Raw genomic sequence first — 20,673 nt, 5'->3', positions numbered from 1 at the left:
GAGACCTCTCCCATCTATGTTATCTTAATTTTGGGCCCTTTATTGAACAACTCCATACAGACCACGGTTGGCAAGTTAGAACTGTAAGATTCACTACGTGAACCACTGGTGTTTTGTGGAAAAGCACATGTACACTGCGTTCCAAATTATTATACAAAAAGTGTTTAGGAGTGATAAGGGAAGAATTTGTTTGTTTGTCAGTTAAACTCATTGATGGTGATGTGTGTCAGGGCTCTTTATATCACTGTAAGCAATTGCAGACACCTGTGCTAATTAGTTTGGCAGGTGTGTCCAATGAAAGGCAAGACTACTTAAGAAGGCTCTCTCACATTATTAAGCAGCCTACATTTTCTGCCAAAATGGGAAAGAAAAAGGATGTGTCGGCTGCTGAGAAGCAACAAATTGTGGAGTGTTTAGGTCAAGGCATGACTACAATCAACATTGTGCGATGATCAGGATGAAGTGTCCTGGCAATCAAGAAGTATGTAGCTGACTCACAGTACACACGTGTGCGTGCTGATAAGGGCAAATTGAGGACTCTTTCCTACAGGCAATTACGTCAGGTTGAAAGAGCAGCGGCAAAAAAGCCTTGTCATAGCAGCAGACAAGTTTTTGAAGCTGCTTGTGCCTCCAACGTCCCCCGAACAACAAGATGCAGGGTCCTTCAGAGGTTTGCAGCTGTGCATGCGCCATCCTGTCGACCTCCTCTATCCACTTCACACAAGCAAAAACAGCTCCAGTGGGCCAAACATTACATGAAGACTGATTTCAAAACTGTTTTGTTCACGGATGAGTGCCGTGCAGCGCTCGATGGTCCAGATGAATGGAGTGGAGGATGGCTGGTTGATGGACACCCCACGCAAACACGGCTACAGCGCCAACAAGGAGGAGGTGGAGTAATGTTTTGGGCTGGAATCATGGGGAGAGAGATTGTCGGCCCCTTTAGGATCCCTGAAGGCGCTAAAGATGAACTCCATAATGTATGTGGATTTTCTCAAACAGCACTTCCTGCCATGGTTCAAGAAGAAGAACCGTGTATTTCACAGCAAGATCATTTTTCTGCATGATAATGCACCATCTCATGCTGCACATAAAACATCTGCATCTCTGGCTGATATGGGCATAAAAGGGGACAAACTTATGGTGTGACCCCCATGCTCCCCTGACCTCTACCCCATTCAGAACCTTTGGAGCATCATTAAAAGGAGTGTCTATGATGGCGGGAGGCAGTTCACATCTAAGCAACAGCTCTGGGAGGGTATTCTGTCCTCATGCAAAACAATTGAAGCAGAAACCATCCAAAACCTGACAAATTCAATGGACGAGAGAGTTCAGAAGCTCCTTTCGAACAAGGGGTCCTATGTGAAAATGTAACATCACCTAGAATAAAGTTTTGAGTTGAAAACTGTTTGATTTCAGTTTCTAACAACCTGCTAATGCTTATAATTTCAAAAATGACCATTTTTTTGGTCTTTATTAAAATGAAAAGGTTGATCGAAAAGTTTGGGGGATCTAAGAGTGTGGCAACCCAGTAGTCATGATTACTTCGAATTCTGACAATATGAGGGTCATGCTGCAGGTAGTGCAGCAAGAAGGCACTTATGTGTCTTGCGCATCTCGGAGCCCCAAAATTATTTTCCGGGCTAGATGCAGCTAAAAATTATTTTTAATTTTAAATCTGGTGAAGCTTATTATAGATGGCCTAATAGGATCAGTGCTGCACACTGCTACAAAGCCCAAATTATTTTCCAGTCAAGATACAGATAAACATGATTAGTAATTTGAAAGCTTAAAACGTTTGGTAGGGTGATTTTAACCAATCATCAAGCTTTTACTCTCCCCAGGATGACACAGGGGTAGAAAAGTCGTTTCGGATCCATGATTTGTTCATCTTTATGAACGTGAGTCTGTCTACATTATCAGTGGAGAGCCGCGTGCGCTTATCTGTCAGCACACCACCAGCAGCGCTGAACACACGTTCAGACAGAATGCTGGCTGCGGGGCATGACAAGATCTCCAAGGCGTAAGTGGCTAGCTCCGGCCATTTATCCAGATTGGAAGCCCAAAAAGAGCAAGGGTCCAGTGACACAGTCGTGGCTTCAATGTTTACTTGGAGATACTCCTGTACCATCGTCTCTAGGCGTTGACTATGTGTCAGACTTCTTGTCTCCTGTGGCCTTGCAAAGGATGGGCTAAAAAAGTGGTGAAATGATTCCGCAAAATTGATGTTACCAGCAGATACTGTGGTTCTGTTACGGTTTGAGTGCTGAACACTTGACGGTCCCACGGTTGGCAAGTTGGAACTGTGAGATTCACTACGTGCACCACTGGTATTTTGTGGAAAAGCACATGTAAGATTCTGCAACAGTCTCTGCTGATACTCCTGCATGCGTGCATCCCTTTCTATGGCAGGAATAATTTCTGCAAATTTACTTTTGTACCGGGGATCTAACAGTGTGGCAACCCAGTAGTCAGGATTATTTCTAATTCTCACAATTCGAGGGTCATGTTGCAGGTAGTGCAGCAAGAAGGCACTCATGTGTGTTGCGCATCCAGGAGCACCAAGTCCCTGTTGTGTTGGTGGCGAGGTAACAATCATGCTTCCTTCCTCTGTCCTCTCCCCCCAACCTCGCACAACAGAAATGTGATCAAGGTCTCCCTCATCTGATGAGTCTTCCATCAGTTCGTCCTCCACTTCTTCCTGGGCTCCTGCACCTTCCTCACTAGTTTGGCTGCTACCATGCGCCCTGGTAAAACCATCTCCCCCACCCTCACATGCCTGCCGCCTTGGTGCTGCCGACCGTCTGGACCTTGCAGATGTTAGCCCTTCCGCATACAACTCCTCCTCCTCTACTTCCTCCACCTCCTCTTGTGCCACCACCTGACTCCGAATTCTGTTTAACATGTGCTCCAGCATGTAAATCACCGGAATAGTCATGCTGATAATGGCATCGTCAGCACTAAACATCTTCGTCGCCATTTCAAAACTGTGCAGAAGGGTGCATAGGTCCCTGATCTGAGACCACTCCTCCAGCGTGATTTGCCCCACCTCTGAATCTCGTTGGCCCAGGCTATACGTCAGAACGTATTGCACCAGGGCTTGTCGGTGCTGCCACAGTCGCTGCAACATGTGCAGAGTTGAATTCCACCGGGTAGGCACATCGCATTTTAGCCGGTGAAGTGGCAGGCCCAACGACTTCTGTAGAGATGTAAGTCGCTGAGCTGCGGGATGCGAACGGCGGAAGTGAGCACACAGCGACCGTGCCCTCTGCAGAAGGCCATCTAGTCTGGGATAGTGGGCTAAAAATTGCTGGACAACCAGGTTCAACACGTGAGCCATACAAGGCACGTGTGTGACATTGCCCCGGCGAAGGGCCGCACCCAGGTTTGCAGCATTGTCGCACACGGCCTTCCCTGGTTTCAGGTCCAGTGGAGACAACCATTCATGAAATTGGTTCTCCAGAGCTGACCACAACTCCTCAGCTGTGTGACTCACATTTCCCAGACATTTCAATGTAAAAACCGCCTGATGACGTTGAGCCCTACTGCCAGCATAGTAAGGAGGTGTGCAGGATCCCTTCTGCGCAGTTAGAAAGCTTGTGGCATGACCAGACAGGCTTTGGGTGCAGGTGGAAGACCGAGAGGAGGTTGAGGAGGCAGAAGCAGTGGAGGAACTTTGACATAAAGAGGATTGACGCACAACTCGTGGGGACGGCAAGACTTGGACAGCAGCCCCTTGTCCTGCTGTCACCATAGTTACCCAGTGCCCAGGCAGCGACATGTAACGCCCCTGTCCATGCCTACTCGTCCAAGTGTCTGTGGTGAAATGCACCCTCTCACACACAGAGTTTCTCAAAGAAGCGGTGATGTTGTGTGCGACATGCTGGTGGAGCGCAGGCACACCTTTCTTTGAGAAGTAGTGCCGACTGGGCATCTGGTACTGGGGCACTGCGACGGACATAAGGTCTCGAAAATCCTCTGTGTCCACCAGGCGGAAAGGCAGCATTTCTGTAGCCAAGAGCTTGCAGATGGTGAAATTCAACCTCTTAGCTTTCTCATGGCTAGGAGGAAATGGTCTTTTACTTGTCCACATCTGAGGGACCGAGGGCTGGCTATTGTGCTTAGACGGGGTTGATAAGGGTGTCCCCGGCAAACTGCCGGTCTGTGAGGAAGATGCAGGCGGACATGTTAGGTTGCCTTGATCCAAAGGTGGTGCTATCGATGTCGGACAGCGCTCAACACCAGCTGGTGTTACCACCTCCAAAGAAAATGATGACCTGCCAATCACGCTGGCTGTTGCGGGTAAAGAGGTGGCAGGTCTGCGCCCCAAAACAGGTGTGACTGCTGTCCCCCCAGTCACAGAGGATGAAGAGGCCGCGGATGCACAAGATATGGCAGACGGTGATTGGCCCGGCCGGCTAGGCCGCATTGTAGCACACTGAGCTTCCCACTGCAACTTATGCTTCATGTCCATGTGCCGGTTCATGCATGAAGTACTCAAACTATGTATTTTTTGGCCTCTACTTAGCTTTTGCTGACAAATGTTACAGATAACACGAGTTGGGTCATCTTTATCGATCTGAAAAAATGCCCAGGCTATGCAAGGCTTAGCACCCATGCGACCTGAAGAGCCACCACGACTTGTGGTGAGAGGCAGAGTTGTGTTTGAGGATGCAGTTGTTGACGTGCTTCCAGTACTACGTCTCTGTCCAGGAAGGCGCAACCTGACCTCGTCGTCACTAGCATCTTCCTCCACCTCCTCTGCTGACCTCATCTCTTGGCTGACTGTGGGTTGACAGTAAGTGGGATCTCCGACCTCATCATCATCACCCTGTGCGTTATCACACCCGTCGTCCTCAGAGCCAACCTGTTCCTGCCCTGACAAAAAACTAAAGTTGTCGCTCCAATCAGGTATTTGAGTCTTATCATCGTCTTCCTCATTGTCTCCACCAACAGGAGTTACAGTTTGGGAATGAGGGTCTACATTATGGTCAGAACCTTCTGCGTCTGGTCCTGGATCCGACTCATAAAGATTCTGGGCATCAGTGCAGATCATTTCCTCGTCTGGATTCACAGAAGCGCTGGAGTCGACCTCTGATTCCCAGGCTATAGTATGAGTAAACAGCTCTGCAGACTCAACCATCTGTTCTACCTCATACTCAGACGGGCAGCTGGAGATTTGGGAGCTGTGAGGAAGCAAGTGCGATTTGGGTGACACCTTTGAGGACTGGAGTATTTGTGATGTTGAAGTTGATGTGGAGGAGAGCCCACTTAAAGGAGCACTTGATATCCGTTGAAGCACCTGCTGTTTTTGTGCCTCATCTGGAATTTGTAGCGATTGGCGTGGCCGTAAGAAAGGGATCTTATCACATTGTCCGCTAAAAGAAGTAGACATTTTAGTTTGGCTGGAAGATGGTCTTTCTTCTGCACCTACCCCACGGACACAACCTTTTTTCCCCTTCCCAACACGCCTATTCCCCTTTCCACCAGCAGCAGGCCTTTTTCCACTAATTTTGGTGGTTAACTAATTCACAACTCTGGAGTTGTTTGCACAAAGAAACAATGGATGGTAACCGAGCAGAGCTGAGTGGCCAAACTGTGGTATTAGGCCAAAACTATTGGCTGGGTTAGATGCAGAAAAAAATTATTTTTAATTTGCAACCTGATGGAGGTCAGTATAGATGGACTAATAGACCAAGTCCCACACACCGCTAGAAGCCCAAATATTTTTTCAGAGCTAGATGCAGAAAAAAATTATTTTTAATTTGCAACCTGATGTAGGTCAGTATAGATGGACTAATAGACCAAGTCCCACACACTGCTAGAAGCCCAAATATTTTTTCAGAGCTAGATGCAGAAAAAAAATATTTTTAATTTGCAACCTGATGGAGGTCAGTATAGATGGACTAATAGACCAAGTCCCACACACCGCTAGAAGCCCAAATATTTTTTCAGAGCTAGATGCAGAAAAAAATTATTTTTAATTTGCAACCTGATGTAGGTCAGTATAGATGGACTAATAGACCAAGTCCCACACACTGCTAGAAGCCCAAATATTTTTTCAGAGCTAGATGCAGAAAAAAATTATTTTTAATTTGCAACCTGATGGAGGTCAGTATAGATGGACTAATAGACCAAGTCCCACACACCGCTAGAAGCCCAAATATTTTTTCAGAGCTAGATGCAGAAAAAAATTATTTTTAATTTGCAACCTGATGGAGGTCAGTATAGATGGACTAATAGACCAAGTCCCACACACTGCTAGAAGCCCAAATATTTTTTCAGAGCTAGATGCAGAAAAAAATTATTTTTAATTTGCAACCTGATGGAGGTCAGTATAGATGGACTAATAGACCAAGTCCCACACACTGCTAGAAGCCCAAATATTTTTTCAGAGCTAGATGCAGAAAAAAATTATTTTTAATTTGCAACCTGATGGAGGTCAGTATAGATGGACTAATAGACCAAGTCCCACACACCGCTAGAAGCCCAAATATTTTTTCAGAGGTAGATGCAGAAAAAAATTATTTTTAATTTGCAACCTGATGGAGGTCAGTATAGATGGACTAATAGACCAAGTCCCACACACCGCTAGAAGCCCAAATATTTTTTCAGAGCTAGATGCAGAAAAAAATTATATTCAGTTTGCAACCTGATGGAGGTCAGTATAGATGGACTAATAGAATGATGCTATGCCCAAAAGATTTTACTTCACTAGGTGCAGTAAAAAAATTGGTATTCTATACACAGGTGTTATATCTTGCAACACAGATAGGCTACTCCACTGACTAACACACTCTGCAATAGGCCAAAAAGGATTAGCTTTGCTAGATTCAGCCAAATGCTGTGAAAAAAACTTGCACAGCACTGGCACAGACCTGCCTGGCAAAAACTGATAGGAACTGATGTAACCTAGTCCTGAAAAGGACTCCAATTACAATTAGTCTTTACTCCCACAACCTATCTATTTAAGAGCACAGACCTCCCTGATAAAAGTCATAGGAAATGCTGTAACCTAGTCCTTAAAAGGACTGCAATCACAACTATTCCCTACTCCCAAGCTATCTGTATATTTGTGCGAAAATTGGCTTGAAATTAACAAGGTATAGCACACACAGCAACAGCGGTGCCGTCTAACACGCAGCTGCAGCAGTGAGAAAATGGTGGCGACGGGGAAAATGGCTTGGTCTTATAGGGCAAGGACATGTGACATACACTGCCAATCACACATGCCCTTGCTTGTGTGAAAAAAAGCACTTCGCTCCGTGTGTGCGCTGCTGATAGGCTGACAGATTGCACCTCCCCACTGCAAATGCGGGAAAGAGAAAAAAAAATGGAGATCTTCATTGTTCCTGCAGAGATCCATCCCCTGCCCCTCCCCCCGCCCCGCTGTACACTCAAACTGCGTATTAACATTAATTTTCATCATTACTGAGAAAAAATCCAGTTATGATTTTGGTGCACGAACAGTTATCGAACATAACCTCGAACAGCCGAATTTTTCTCAAATTGTTCGTGTTCGCCGACCGGCTCGAACACCGCCCAAAACAGCTCGAATTTGAGATTGGCGAACAGTTCGAGTAGAACAACGCTCATCTCTAGCCGCGAGCCGGCCGCAGTTACCGAAACCCACAATCCTACAGGGGGTGCTTGTTTTATTGCCACTATGGAACCAGCCTTCATTGCCAGATCCCGCAGCCCACATAGGAGTCACCTAAACTGCAGGCACCATAGAGTCGGCTAACCCGTGCCAAAGACACTGCCGGGAACCAGCTGACGGTACTGGAACCCGGATGGGTAGCAGAAGGTACAAGAGACAATGGAACTACCGAGGACCAGCTGACGGTACTGGAACCCGGTTACTAAGCAGGAGGTACCTGTGCCACAAAGCACTACCAAAGGACCAGTAGACGTTGGTGGAACTTGGATACCGAGAAGGAGGCACCTAAGCCAAAGGCACTGCCGAGAACCAGCTGACGGTACTGGAACCCGGATGGGTAGCAGAAGGTACCCATGAAAAAAAAAGTTGCAAGGCCGCGAGCTGGCCGCAGTTACCGAAACCCACAGTCCTACAGGGGGTGCTTGTCTTATTGGCACTATGGAACCAGCCTTCATTGCCAGATCCTGCAGCCCACATAGGAGTCTCCTAAACTGCAGGCACCATAGAGTCGGCTAACCCGACCGCAACACGACAGGACAACGTATTGGAGGCAAAGTGACGTTGACACTACCCGGAAACAGCTGGCGTGCTGGAACCAGTCTGGGCAGGAGGGAGTACCCGTGCCAAAGACACTGCTGGGAACCAGCTGACGGTACTGGAACCCGGATGGGTAGCAAAAGGTACAAGAGCCAATGGAACTACCGAGGACAAGCTGACGGTACTGGAACCCGGTTACTAAGCAGGAGGTACCTGTGCCACAAAACACTACCAAGGACCAGCAGACGTTGGTGGAACTTGGATACCGAGAAGGAGGCACCTAAGCCAAAGGCACTGCCGAGAACCAGCTGACGGTACTGGAACCCGGATGGGTAGCAGAAGGTACCCATGAAAAAAAAAGTTGCAAGGCCGCGAGCCGGCTGCAGTTACCGAAACCCACATTCCTACAGGGGGTGCTTGTCTTATTGGCACTGTGGAACCAGCCTTCATTGCCAGATCCCGCAGCCCACATAGGAGTCACCTAAACTGCAGGCACCATAGAGTCGGCTAACCCGACCGCAACACGACAGGACAACGTATTGGAGGCAAAGTGACGTTGACACTACCCGGAAACAGCTGGCGTGCTGGAACCAGGCTGGGCAGGAGGGAGTACCCGTGCCAAAGACACTGCTGGGAAACAGCTGGCGGTGCTGGAACCCAGGGTAAATACTAAAAACAGAGTGGAGCCAGAGGCCTAATTGGAGCAAGTTTAAAATCTGTAATAGTGTGAATGTGGACAGAGCAGGAGAAATTGCCGTACACACAGCTGGGGATCAGCTGACGTTACTGAACCACAATAACACTGGAGCAAGCGTTGACTGTGCAGACGGCACTTCTGAGCAGCAACTAGCGGTGTTGGAGCCCAGGGTAAATACTAAAAGCAGAGGAGCCAGAGGTGTAATTGGAGCAAGTTTTAAATCTGTAGTACAGTGGATGTGGACAGAGCAGGAGAATTTGCCGGACACACAGCTGGGGATCAGCTGACGTTACTGAACCCCAATAACACTGGAGCAAGCATTGACTGTGCAGATGGCACTTCTGAGCAGCAACTAGCGGTGTTGGAGCTCAGGGATTACAGTTCATGTGGTAGAAACATGAACACAACAGGAGACCTGGATACTGTTTCCAACCAATTATTTATTCTGGAAGAGGACTGGCAAATTCATGCGAGATCCAGGCCTTGTTCATTTTGAGAAAAGTAAGCCGGTCAACGTTATCGGAGGATAGTCGCATGCGACGGTCTGTTAGTACACCACCTGCGGCACTAAAGCACTAGCAGCACTGCTCTCGGTTGTAATGGAGAACATGATGGAATGCACCAGTGCGTCTTGGTACTCCCGCATTTTACGCTCCCAGTTCAACGGTGTTATGAGGCTTTGTAAGTTGTCCCGGTAGCGAGGATCTAGGAGGGTGGACACCCAATAATCAGCCGTGTTGAGAATGTGGGCGATGCGGCGGTCGTTTCTCAGGCACTGCAGCATGAAATCAACCATGTGCTGCAGACTGCCAACTGGCCAAGAAACGCTGTCCCCTGCTTGAGGCATGATCTCTGCCTGCTCTGCATCACCCCACCCTCGCTCTAGATACTGACTACTAGAGCATTGTGTACGTCTTCCTCCTCCATTGACTCCTCCTCATCCTCCTCACAAAGTGTCCCCTGCCTAGGCCCTTGTGAGGAACCACATTGCGCAGACTGTACAGAAGCAGATGGCATTTGTGACTCCTCATCCTCCACCTCTTCCAAAACCTCGTCCCTTAGTGCTTGCAGTGTTTTTTCAAGCAGGCAGATAAGGGGGATAGTCATGCTGACTAGTGCATCATCTGCACTCGCCATCCGCGTGGAATAATCGAAGGCACGCAAAACGTGGCAAATGTCCTTCATAGAGGCCCACTCAGTGGTGGTGAAGTGTGAACGGCGCGTACTGCGACTTGTTTGCGCCTGCTGCAGCTGGTACTCCATTACTGCTGTCTGCTGCTCATACAACCTCTCCAACATATGTAACGTTGAATTCCACCTGGTGGGTAGGTCACATATGATGCGATGTTCCGGAAGATGTAATCGGCGCTGCAATGCGCGATCTTGCGTTGCTGGAATGCCGCAAGTGAGCGCACTCTATGCGGACCTTGTGAAGCAGTGCATCAAGATCCGGATAGTCCCTCAAAAAACTCTGCACGACCAAGTTGAGCACATCTGCCAGACATGGGATGTGAGTGAGGTTGCCTAGGCCCAGAGCTGCCACCAGATTTCGGCCATTGTCACACACTACCATGCCTGGCTGGAGATTCGCTGGCACAAACCACACGTCGCTCTGCTGCTTGATGGCATTCCAGAGCTCCTGCGCTGTGTGGCTTCGATTCCCCAAAGAAATAAATTTTAATACGGCCTGTTGACGTTTGGCCACGGCTGTGCTCATATCGGTCATCATAACAGGTAACCGTTCACGGGTCGATGTGGAGGTAGACCGTGACGGCTCCTGCAGCACTGATTCAGAGGAACTGGAGTATGAGGAGGAGTCAATGTGTACAGACTGGATTCCTGCAATCCTTGGAGTTGGCAGAACATGTACAGCGCCACTCTCAAGATCTGTACCCAGCTCCACAACATTTACCCAATGGGCAGTGAGGGAAAGGTATCGTCCCTGTCCTTGCTTAGTTGTCCAAGCATCGGTGGTCAGGTGGACCTTGCTACTGACGGCGTTTTGCAGCGCATGTTTAATTTTTCCCTCCACATGCTGTTGCAGGGCAGGGATGGCTTGCCAGCTGAAATAAAAGCGGCTGGGCACGTTGTATTGTGGGACTGCCAATGCCATAAAGTTACGGAAGGTGTCAGTCTCCACCAGCCTGAATGATAGCATTTCAAGGGCCAGTAGCTTAGCAATGCCAGCATTCAGAGCCTGTGCTCGGGGGTGGTTTGCCGAGTATGGGCGCCTTTTCTCCCATGCCTGTGCTAACGATGGCTGTAGACTGGCCTGGGAGTGTGAGGATGACAGGGAAAGTGGTGATGTGGGTGGAATTACACTGTGTCTCTGTACAACAGTGCCAGGGGTTCTTCCATGGCGATCCTGTGAGGAAGCCGAACCAGCTGTGTGTGAGTTGGAGGAAGAGGCTACAACACGAGCTGAAGAGGTGGTAGGTGGCGCTGTAGGTTGGCCTAGGTCTTCAGTGTGTTTTTGTAACTCCACCATGTGCTTGGTCCGCACATGTTTCCACATATTTGTGGTATTGAGGTTGCTGACACTTTTCCCTCTTTTCACCTTCTGATTACACAGCTTGCATTTGACAAAGCAAATGTCATCTGCAACTGTTTCAAAAAAGGACCAGGCACTGCAAGTCTTGGGAGTGCCCGCTTTGGATTTTGGAAGAGCCATGCACCTAATGGGTGCCGAAGTGGAGGCTACAGGCAACCAAGTCTGCCCCCTCCCTCTCCCTCCTTTTTGGGCCGTTCGGGGAATCTCTTCCTCAGAGCTGCTCCCACCACCTTCCTGTCCCTCACGCCATGATGGGTCAAGGACCTCATCATCTACACCACCCTCTTCAAACAACTGCTTCTCCTGGGTAGTCTCGACAGCACAGTACGCACCAGAAACTGGCACCTGAGTCTCATCATCAGATGCGTACTGAGGTGTGCTGCTGACCATAGGCACTGGCCCACCCGCCTCTTCAGATTCAGAGAGACAAAACGGTTGCGCATCACTGCATACTACCTCTTCTTCAAATTCTCGAATTCTGCTTGGCTGGCCCCGTCTTTCCAAGCCAAGAGATTCAGAGAACAGAAGTAGAGATGGCTCCTGTCCAGGGCTCTCTGACTTCCTGGGCAATTTGGCAGGTGGTGAAGAGACAGATGGGTGCTCTTCAGTGCTCAGTACCTGAGAGGATCTGGAACTAATTGAAGTCGATGCGTTAGCTGCCATCCATCCGACAACGACTTCAATTTGGTCGTCCCGCAGCAGTGGGGTGCGGCTAGCTCCAACAAAGCTGCGCATAAAGGACTGTTCCCTGGTGAAACTGAGGGAAGCTGAGTCACTGGTGCCCGCAGCAGGCACAGAATCCTCACGTCCTCTCCCTGCAGAAACTCCACGCCCACGCCCACGACCACGACCACATGCCTTACTCCCTGCCTTCTTCATCTTGGTAGACTGATAAAGATAGGCAGAAAAGTACTAAGGGCTTAGTGTGCTTATTCCTGAACAGCTGCTAACAGGTATAAGAAACACTAATTTTATAAAGTGTGGACTAGACTTTAATATGAGCTAATGTGGCCTACACAACTGTAAAGTGGAGTGTTTGGTGAACTTTATTTAGGTTTTTTTTGTCACAAAAAGACACTGGATGTGCCCAAAGATGTAATACCGATAGTATCACAAACTTTTTGTAGCTATTACAATGCAGGAAGGTAACCTACAATGCAATAGATGAGGCTGCAAAAAATAGGCTAATACTAATCTGGCTGGGGCTGCAGAGCACAATGCTGCAGAAAGGCTCCTCTATCTACTCCTATATATTGTGTTTGGAACCAATTTAGCTGAATACGGATGGAACCACCACACTAATAGGAGAAATCAGGAAAAATGATCAATTAGCAAAAAAGGACAATGTATGAGGCAGTGACGCACGCTAAGCGCACTACAACCAGACGTGGTTGAAGCACACACTACAGGGTGAGCTGCACTCACACACAGAGAGCTTGCAGACAGCGGTGAACAGTACAGATGCAGAGCACTGTGCACTAGCGCTGCAAGACAAAAAATAAAATTCTCTATCTACTCCTATATAGTGTGTTTGGAACCAATTTAGCTCAATACGGATGGAACCACCACACTAATAGGAGATATCAGGAAAAATTATGAATTAGCAAAAAAGGACAATGTATGAGGCAGTGATGCACACTGAGCACACTACAATCAGACTTGGCTGAAGCACACACTACAGCGTGAGCTGCACTCACACACACAGACCTTGCAGACAGCGGTGAACAGCGCAGAGAACTATGCACTAGCGCTGCAAGGCACAGCGATTTATAAAGTAGCTTGGGTAAAGCAGAATCGAGCAAATAGGTAGCTAAAACTGTCCCTCAGAATAACAGCGTCCTATCCCTAACTGAATTCACAGCAGAGTGAGCTCAAAATGGTGGCGGCGGCTTTTATAGTGCATCATGACATCATTTCAGCAGCCAATCACAGCCATGCCATTAGTTAACATGCCTACATGCCTAACAGGATGTGCCCACACTTCTTGGGATCCTCATTGGCTGAATAAAATGAAACTGGCTCATTGCATTATGGGAACTTCCGATTCCGGTATACGATATTCTAAAAGTATCGGAATTCCGATATCGCGAATATCGGCCGATACCCGATATTTCAGTATCGGAATGCTCAACACTAGTTATGAGGTTACAGAAATTTGACAAAGGACTTCTTAGTGAAATAGGCCCTAATAGGCTTATGGAGGGGCGGGTCTCAGAGGGATAGGAGGCATCCTGTTTCTTTTTATTTGTTTGAGTGTTTGGGCAAAGAATAGTGTTGAGCGAGCATGCTCAACACTGGTCGGCACTCGCCCGAGCATCTCACTACTCGGGATGTTCGGCGAGCACCGAGCATTTCCGGGTTACTTGGGCGGGAGCTCGGGTCTCCGCCCTGCACGTTTGGCGCTCTTTACAGAGCCAATGAACATGCAGGGATTGCCAGCCAGTCACTGTAATGCCTCAGCCATGTTGTTTGTGGGCATTACAGTGATTGGCTGGCCGCACAGTGTCACCTCGAGTATTTAAAACCGGGCGCCGCCATCTTGGACACAGTCGCTCCCGATCAGACAGTGTAGGGTCAGTGCTGCAGAGCTAGGGAGAGATTTATACTGCGAAATAGTTAGTGTAGGGTCTCTAAAGCCTGCAAAATCAAACAAACAGTCCTTCTCAGGACTAATATCCATCCCAGATATCAGGCAGCCTGGCAGGATGTATAGGAGACACAGTGGTTATACCAGCAAACGCTGCATTACAGTCCTGTGTGCTCCTGATTAGAGATGAGCGTTGTTCTACTCGAACTGTTCGCCAATCTCAAATTCGAGCTGTTTTGGGCGGTGTTCGAGCCGTTCGGCGAACACGAACAATTTGAGAAAAATTCGGCTGTTCGAGGTTATGTTCGATAACTGTTCGTGCACCAAAATCATAACTGTATTTTTTCTCAGTAATGATGAAAATTAATGTTAATACGCAGTTTGAGTGTACAGCGGGGTGGAGGGAGGGGCAGGGGATGGATCTCTGTAGGAATAATGAAGATCTCCATTTTTTTTTCTCTTTCCCGCATTTACAGTGGGGAGGTGCAATCTGTCAGCCTATCAGCAGCGCACACACGGAGCGAAGTGCTTTTTTTCACACAAGCAAGGGCATGTGTCATTGGCAGTGTATGTCACATGTCCTTGCCCTATAAGACCAAGCCATTTTCCCCGTCGCCACCATTTTCTCACTGCTGCAGCTGCGTGTTAGACGGCACCGCTGTTGCTGTGTGCGCTATACCTTGTTAATTTCAAGCCAATTTTCGCACAAATCTACAGATAGCTTGGGAGTAGGGAATAGTTGTGATTGCAGTCCTTTTAAGGACTAGGTTACAGCATTTCCTACGACTTTTATCAGGCAGGTCTGTGCAATTAAATAGATAGATTGTGGGAGTAAAGACTAATTGTAATTGGAGTCCTTTTCAGGACTAGGTTACATCAGTTCCTATCAGTTTTTGCCAGGCAGGTCTGTGCCAGTGCTGTGCAAGTTTTTTTCACAGCATTTGGCTGAATCTATCAAAGCTAATCCTTTTTGGCCTATTGCAGAGTGTGTTAGTCAGTGGAGTAGCCTATCTGTGTTGCAAGATATACCACCTGTGTATAGAATACCAATTTTTTTACTGCACCTAGTGAAGTAAAATCTTTTGGGCATAGCATCATTCTATTAGTCCATCTATACTGACCTCCATCAGGTTGCAAATTGAATATAATTTTTTTCTGCATCTAGCTCTGAAAAAATATTGGCCTTCTAGCAGTGTGTGGGATTTTCTCTATTAGTCCATCTATACTGACCTCCATCAGGTTGCAAACTGAATATATTTTTTTCTGCATCTACCTCTGAAAAAATATTGGGCTTCTAGCTGTGTGTGGGACTTGTTCTATTAATCCATCTGTACAGACCTCCATCAGGTTACAAACTGAATATAATAATAATCTATATTTTTTCTGCATCTACCTCTGAAAAAATATTGGGCTTCTAGCAGTGTGTGGGACTTGTTCTATTAGTCCATCTATACTGACCTCCATCAGGTTGCAAACTGAATATATTTTTTTCTGCATCTACCTCTGAAAAAATATTGGGCTTCTAGCTGTGTGTGGGACTTGTTCTATTAATCCATCTATACAGACCTCCATCAGGTTGCAAACTGAATATATTTTTTTCTGCATCTACCTCTGAAAAAATATGTGGCCTTCTAGCAGTGTGTGGGACTTTCTCTATTAGTCCATCTATACTGACCTCCATCAGGTTGCAAACTGAATATAATTTTTTTCTGCATCTAGCTCTGAAAAAATATTTGGCCTTCTAGCAGTGTGTGGGACTTTCTCTATTAGTCCATCTATACTGACCTCCATCAGGTTGCAAATTAAAAATAATTTTTATCTGCATCTACAGTACCTCTGAAAAAATATTTGGGCTTCTAGCTGTGTGTGGGACTTGTTCTATTAGTCCATCTATACTGACCTCCATCAGGTTGCAAATTAAATATAATTTTTATCTGCATCTAGCTCTGAAAAAATATTTGGCCTTCTAGCAGTGTGTGGGACTTTCTCTATTAGTCCATCTATACTGACCTCCATCAGGTTGCAAATTGAATATAATTTTTATCTGCATCTAGCTCTGAAAAAATATTTGGCTTTCTAGCAGTGTGTGGGACTTTCTCTATTAGTCCATCTATACTGACCTCCATCAGGTTGCAAATTAAAAATAATTTTTATCTGCATCTACCTCTGAAAAAATATTTGGGCTTCTAGCTGTGTGTGGGACTTGTTCTATTACTCCATCTATACTGACCTCCATCAGGTTGCAAACTGAATATATTTTTTTCTGCATCTACCTCTGAAAAAATATTTGGGCTTCTAGCTGTGTATGGGACTTGTTCTATTAGTCCATCTATACTGACCTCCATCAGGTTGCAAATTGAATATAATTTTTTTCTGCATCTAACCCAGCCAATAGTTTTGGCCTAATACCACAGTTTGGCCACTCAGCTCTGCTCGGTTCCCATCCATTGTTTTTTTGTGCAAACAACTCCAGAGTTGTGAATTAGTTAACCACCAAAATGAGTGGAAAAAGGCCTGCTGCTGGTGGAAAGGGGAATAGGTGTGTTGGGAAGGGGAAAAAAGGTTGTGTCCGTGGGGTAGGTGTTAAAGCAACAGTAACATCTGCAGAAGAAAGACCATCTTCCAGCCAAACTAAAATGTCTACTTCTTGTAGCGGACAATGTGATAAGATCCCTTTCTTACGGCCACGCCAATCGCTACAAATTCCAGATGAGGCACAAAAACAGCAGGTGCTTCAACAGATATCAAGTGCTCCTTTAAGTGGGCTCTCCTCCACATCAACTTCAACATCACAAATACTCCAGTCCTCAAAGGTGTCACCCCAATCGCACTTGCTTCCTCACAGCTCCCAAATCTCCAGCTGCCCGTCTGAGTATGAGGTAGAACAGATGGTTGAGTCTGCAGAGCTGTTTACTCATACTATAGCCTGGGAATCAGAGGTCCACTCCAGCGCTTCTGTGAATCCAGACGAGGAAATGATCTGCACTGATGCCCAGAATCTTTATGAGTCGGATCCAGGACCAGACGCAGAAGGTTCTGACCATAATGTAGACCCTCATTCCCAAACTGTAACTCCTGTTGGTGGAGACAATGAGGAAGACGATGATAAGACTCAAATACCTGATTGGAGCGACAACTTTAGTTTTTTGTCAGGGCAGGAACAGGTTGGCTCTGAGGACGACGGGTGTGATAACGCACAGGGTGATGATGATGAGGTTGGAGATCCCACTTACTGTCAACCCACAGTCAGCCAAGAGATGAGGTCAGCAGAGGAGGTGGAGGAAGATGCTAGTGACGACGAGGTCAGGTTGCGCCTTCCTGGACAGAGACGTAGTACTGGAAGCACGTCAACAACTGCATCCTCAAACACAACTCTGCCTCTCACCACAAGTCGTGGTGGCTCTTCAGGTCGCATGGGTGCTAAGCCTTGCATAGCCTGGGCATTTTTTCAGATCGATAAAGATGACCCAACTCGTGTTATCTGTAACATTTGTCAGCAATGAGTTTTCAACTCAAAACTTTATTCTAGGTGATGTTACATTTTCACATAGGACCCCTTGTTCGAAAGGAGCTTCTGAACTCTCTCGTCCATTGAATTTGTCAGGTTTTGGATGGTTTCTGCTTCAATTGTTTTGCATGAGGACAGAATACCCTCCCAGAGCTGTTGCTTAGATGTGAACTGCCTCCCGCCATCATAGACACTCCTTTTAATGATGCTCCAAAGGTTCTGAATGGGGTAGAGGTCAGGGGAGCATGGGGGTCACACCATATGTTTGTCCCCTTTTATGCCCATATCAGCCAGAGATGCAGATGTTTTATGTGCAGCATGAGATGGTGCATTATCATGCAAAAAAATGATCTTGCTGTGAAATACACGGTTCTTCTTCTTGAACCATGGCAGGAAGTGCTGTTTGAGAAAATCCACATACATTATGGAGTTCATCTTTAGCGCCTTCAGGGATCCTAAAGGGGCCGACAATCTCTCTCCCCATGATTCCAGCAAAAAACATTACTCCACCTCCTCCTTGTTGGCGCTGTAGCCGTGTTTGCGTGGGGTGTCCATCAACCAGCCATCCTCCACTCCATCCATCTGGACCATCGAGCGCTGCACGGCACTCATCCGTGAACAAAACAGTTTTGAAATCAGTCTTCATGTAATGTTTGGCCCACTGGAGCCGTTTCTGCTTGTGTGAAGTGGATAGAGGAGGTCGATAGGATGGCGTATACACAGCTGCAAACCTCTGAAGGACCCTGCATCTTGTTGTTCGGGGGACGTTGGAGGCACCAGCAGCTTCAAAAACTTGTCTGCTGCTATGACAAGGCTTTTTTGCCGCTGCTCTTTCAACCTGACGTAATTGCCTATAGGAAAGAGTCCTCAATTTGCCCTTATCAGCACGCACACGTGTGTACTGTGAATCAGCTACATACTTCTTGATTGCCAAGACACTTCATCCTGATCATCGCACAATGTTGATTGTAGTCATGCCTTGACCTTAACACTCCACAATTTGTTGCTTCTCAGCAGCCGACACATCGTTTTTCTTTCCCATTTTGGCAGAAAATCTAGACTGCTTAATAATGTGAGACAGCCTTCTTAAGTAGTCTTGCCTTTCATTGGACACACCTGCCAAACTAATTAGCACAGGTGTCTGCAATTGCTTACAGTGATATAAAGAGCCCTGACACACATCACCATCAATGAGTTTAACTGACAAACAAACAAATTCTTCCCTTATCACTCCTAAACACTTTTTGCATAATAATTTGGAACACAGTGTACATGTGCTTTTCCACAAAACACCAGTGGTTCACGTAGTGAATCTTACAGTTCTAACTTGCCAATCGTGGTCTGTATGGAGTTGTTCAATAAAGGGCCCAAAATTAAGATAACATAGATGGGAGAGGTCTCTATGAATAGGAATTCCTAAGTATTTGATACCCTGTGAGGGCCAGGCAAAGGGAAAGTTGGACTGGATGGAATCCTATATGGATTTGGGGAGGGAGACATCGAGGGCCTCAGACTTCGCTGCATTGATTTTAAAATTTGACCATGTAACAAAGTGATCTATTTCAGCCATAACAGCATGGATGGATATATGTGATTGAGTGATATATACTAGGACATCATCAGCAAATAGAGAGCACTTGTACTCGGTGCCTCCCACCTCAATCCACCTAATATTGGGGTTATGGCGAATTGATGAGAGCAGGTGCTCCGTCACTAGGATGTATAAGAGAGGGGACAGAGAACATCCCTGCCTTGTCCCATTGGTGATTGTGAAAGGTGATGAAAATGTTCTGACGCGCCCCCTGGGCCTTGGGACACCCGGAGCCGGACCCTTTTTGGTGGATGCTGGTGGTTGTAGTCTCCGTGGCGGCGACCCGGTTCCGTGGCTCAGGGCGGTCAAACCAGTGGCGGAACTATTTATGTGGTTTTGATGTTTAAATGTCCGACTACGCCACCCGTGGATTGCTGTCAGAGAGAACCGCCGCTCCAGGGCAGACCGCTGAGGCTGGTGTTGTGGGTGCAGCAGAGCGTAGCATAACTCCCCACGGGAGGAGTATAGCCTCAGGGCAGTGTATGCGGAGGATGGGGGTGATGGTGCAGGGCAGCAGCAGTAACGACACGGAGTCAGTGATGCAGTCCAGGGCCTTTACTCACAGTTCTTATTATCCAGACCACGTCTGCAGGTAACGGCTGCCCACGTCGTACTGTGCTCACCAGGTGAGGGGCTCAGACAACTCCCAGATAACTTTGGAGCGCTTCACAGGACCCCCTTTGTGTGTCCTTTGTCTGGCCTTTCTTACCAACCCTTCTGTCCGGCTGCCTCGGGCCTCCTCTTGGTAAACTTGGCGCCAGTTTCCCTGACCCTATGTGGTGCCTTCCTAGCGGGTGTAGCGAGGGGCTGCGCCACATAAAATGTCACAGCCTCCTGTTTCTAGCTGAGGGTCGTTTCCTGCCTCCACTAGTTTCGGGGACCGGTCTCCCCCTTTGGCCTGACCCCTCCACGCAGGTGGATTCGGGCGTGCGGTGGCGACTCGCCCGTCCGCACCCCTGGGATCCCTTCGTTCCTCGTTCCTGGAGCCTTCTCCACTCCTCTTCCTTCCTTCTCCCTCTTCCAGGCCTGGGCCTCTGTTACTAGGCCCGCCTCCGGAGCAGAGCTCATGCAGAGCCCCTGCTCCCTGCCACTTCTGCTCAGACTTCTCTGCACTGAATTAAGATGGTGCCCACCTTTTATACTCCCTTCTCAATGCACCCAGGAACTGCTTCCTCCCTGCTCCTGCACTACAGGGTTCCCCTTCCTCAGTGTTCCCTCCCCCCACTCCAGTCAGGGACAGGGACTGTCGTGCCCATCTCAGGGGCATATTGGTCGCCCTGCCCCACGGCAATGTGGTGTAATGCATGCAGGTGTCGGGTCCTGATCCACACTACATCCTTACCTGAGAGTGAGATATCACACCTCTGGGTGAGGTGCAATACCTCTGTAGCAACCGAGCCCTCAGGGTGCTACAGTTCCATTTATCTTCAGCCTAGGTGACGTATTGCGATACAGGGCCGTGATTTTGGCTATAAAAGGGTCCCCTAGACCCCTACCCCAAGCTTTTTAAGAGAATCATATATGGCGTGCCAGGAGACTCTA

General features: G+C 47.6%; 1 long non-coding RNA gene across 1 annotated transcript in view; it reads left to right on the top strand.

Moving 5' to 3' along the window:
• Window positions 1–20,673, top strand: part of LOC141152920 (uncharacterized) — a 737,638-nt gene that overhangs the window by 65,725 nt on the left and 651,240 nt on the right. The gene's annotated exons all lie outside the window — the stretch shown is intronic.

Source organism: Phyllobates terribilis, unplaced genomic scaffold (assembly GCF_046119375.1).
Source record: "Phyllobates terribilis strain yellow unplaced genomic scaffold, ASM4611937v1 Scaffold_7__3_contigs__length_470593459, whole genome shotgun sequence".
NCBI classification, from domain to species: domain Eukaryota; kingdom Metazoa; phylum Chordata; class Amphibia; order Anura; family Dendrobatidae; genus Phyllobates; species Phyllobates terribilis.
Note: the sequence above shows the minus strand (reverse complement) of the source record. Positions and strands in the feature narration are given on the sequence as shown.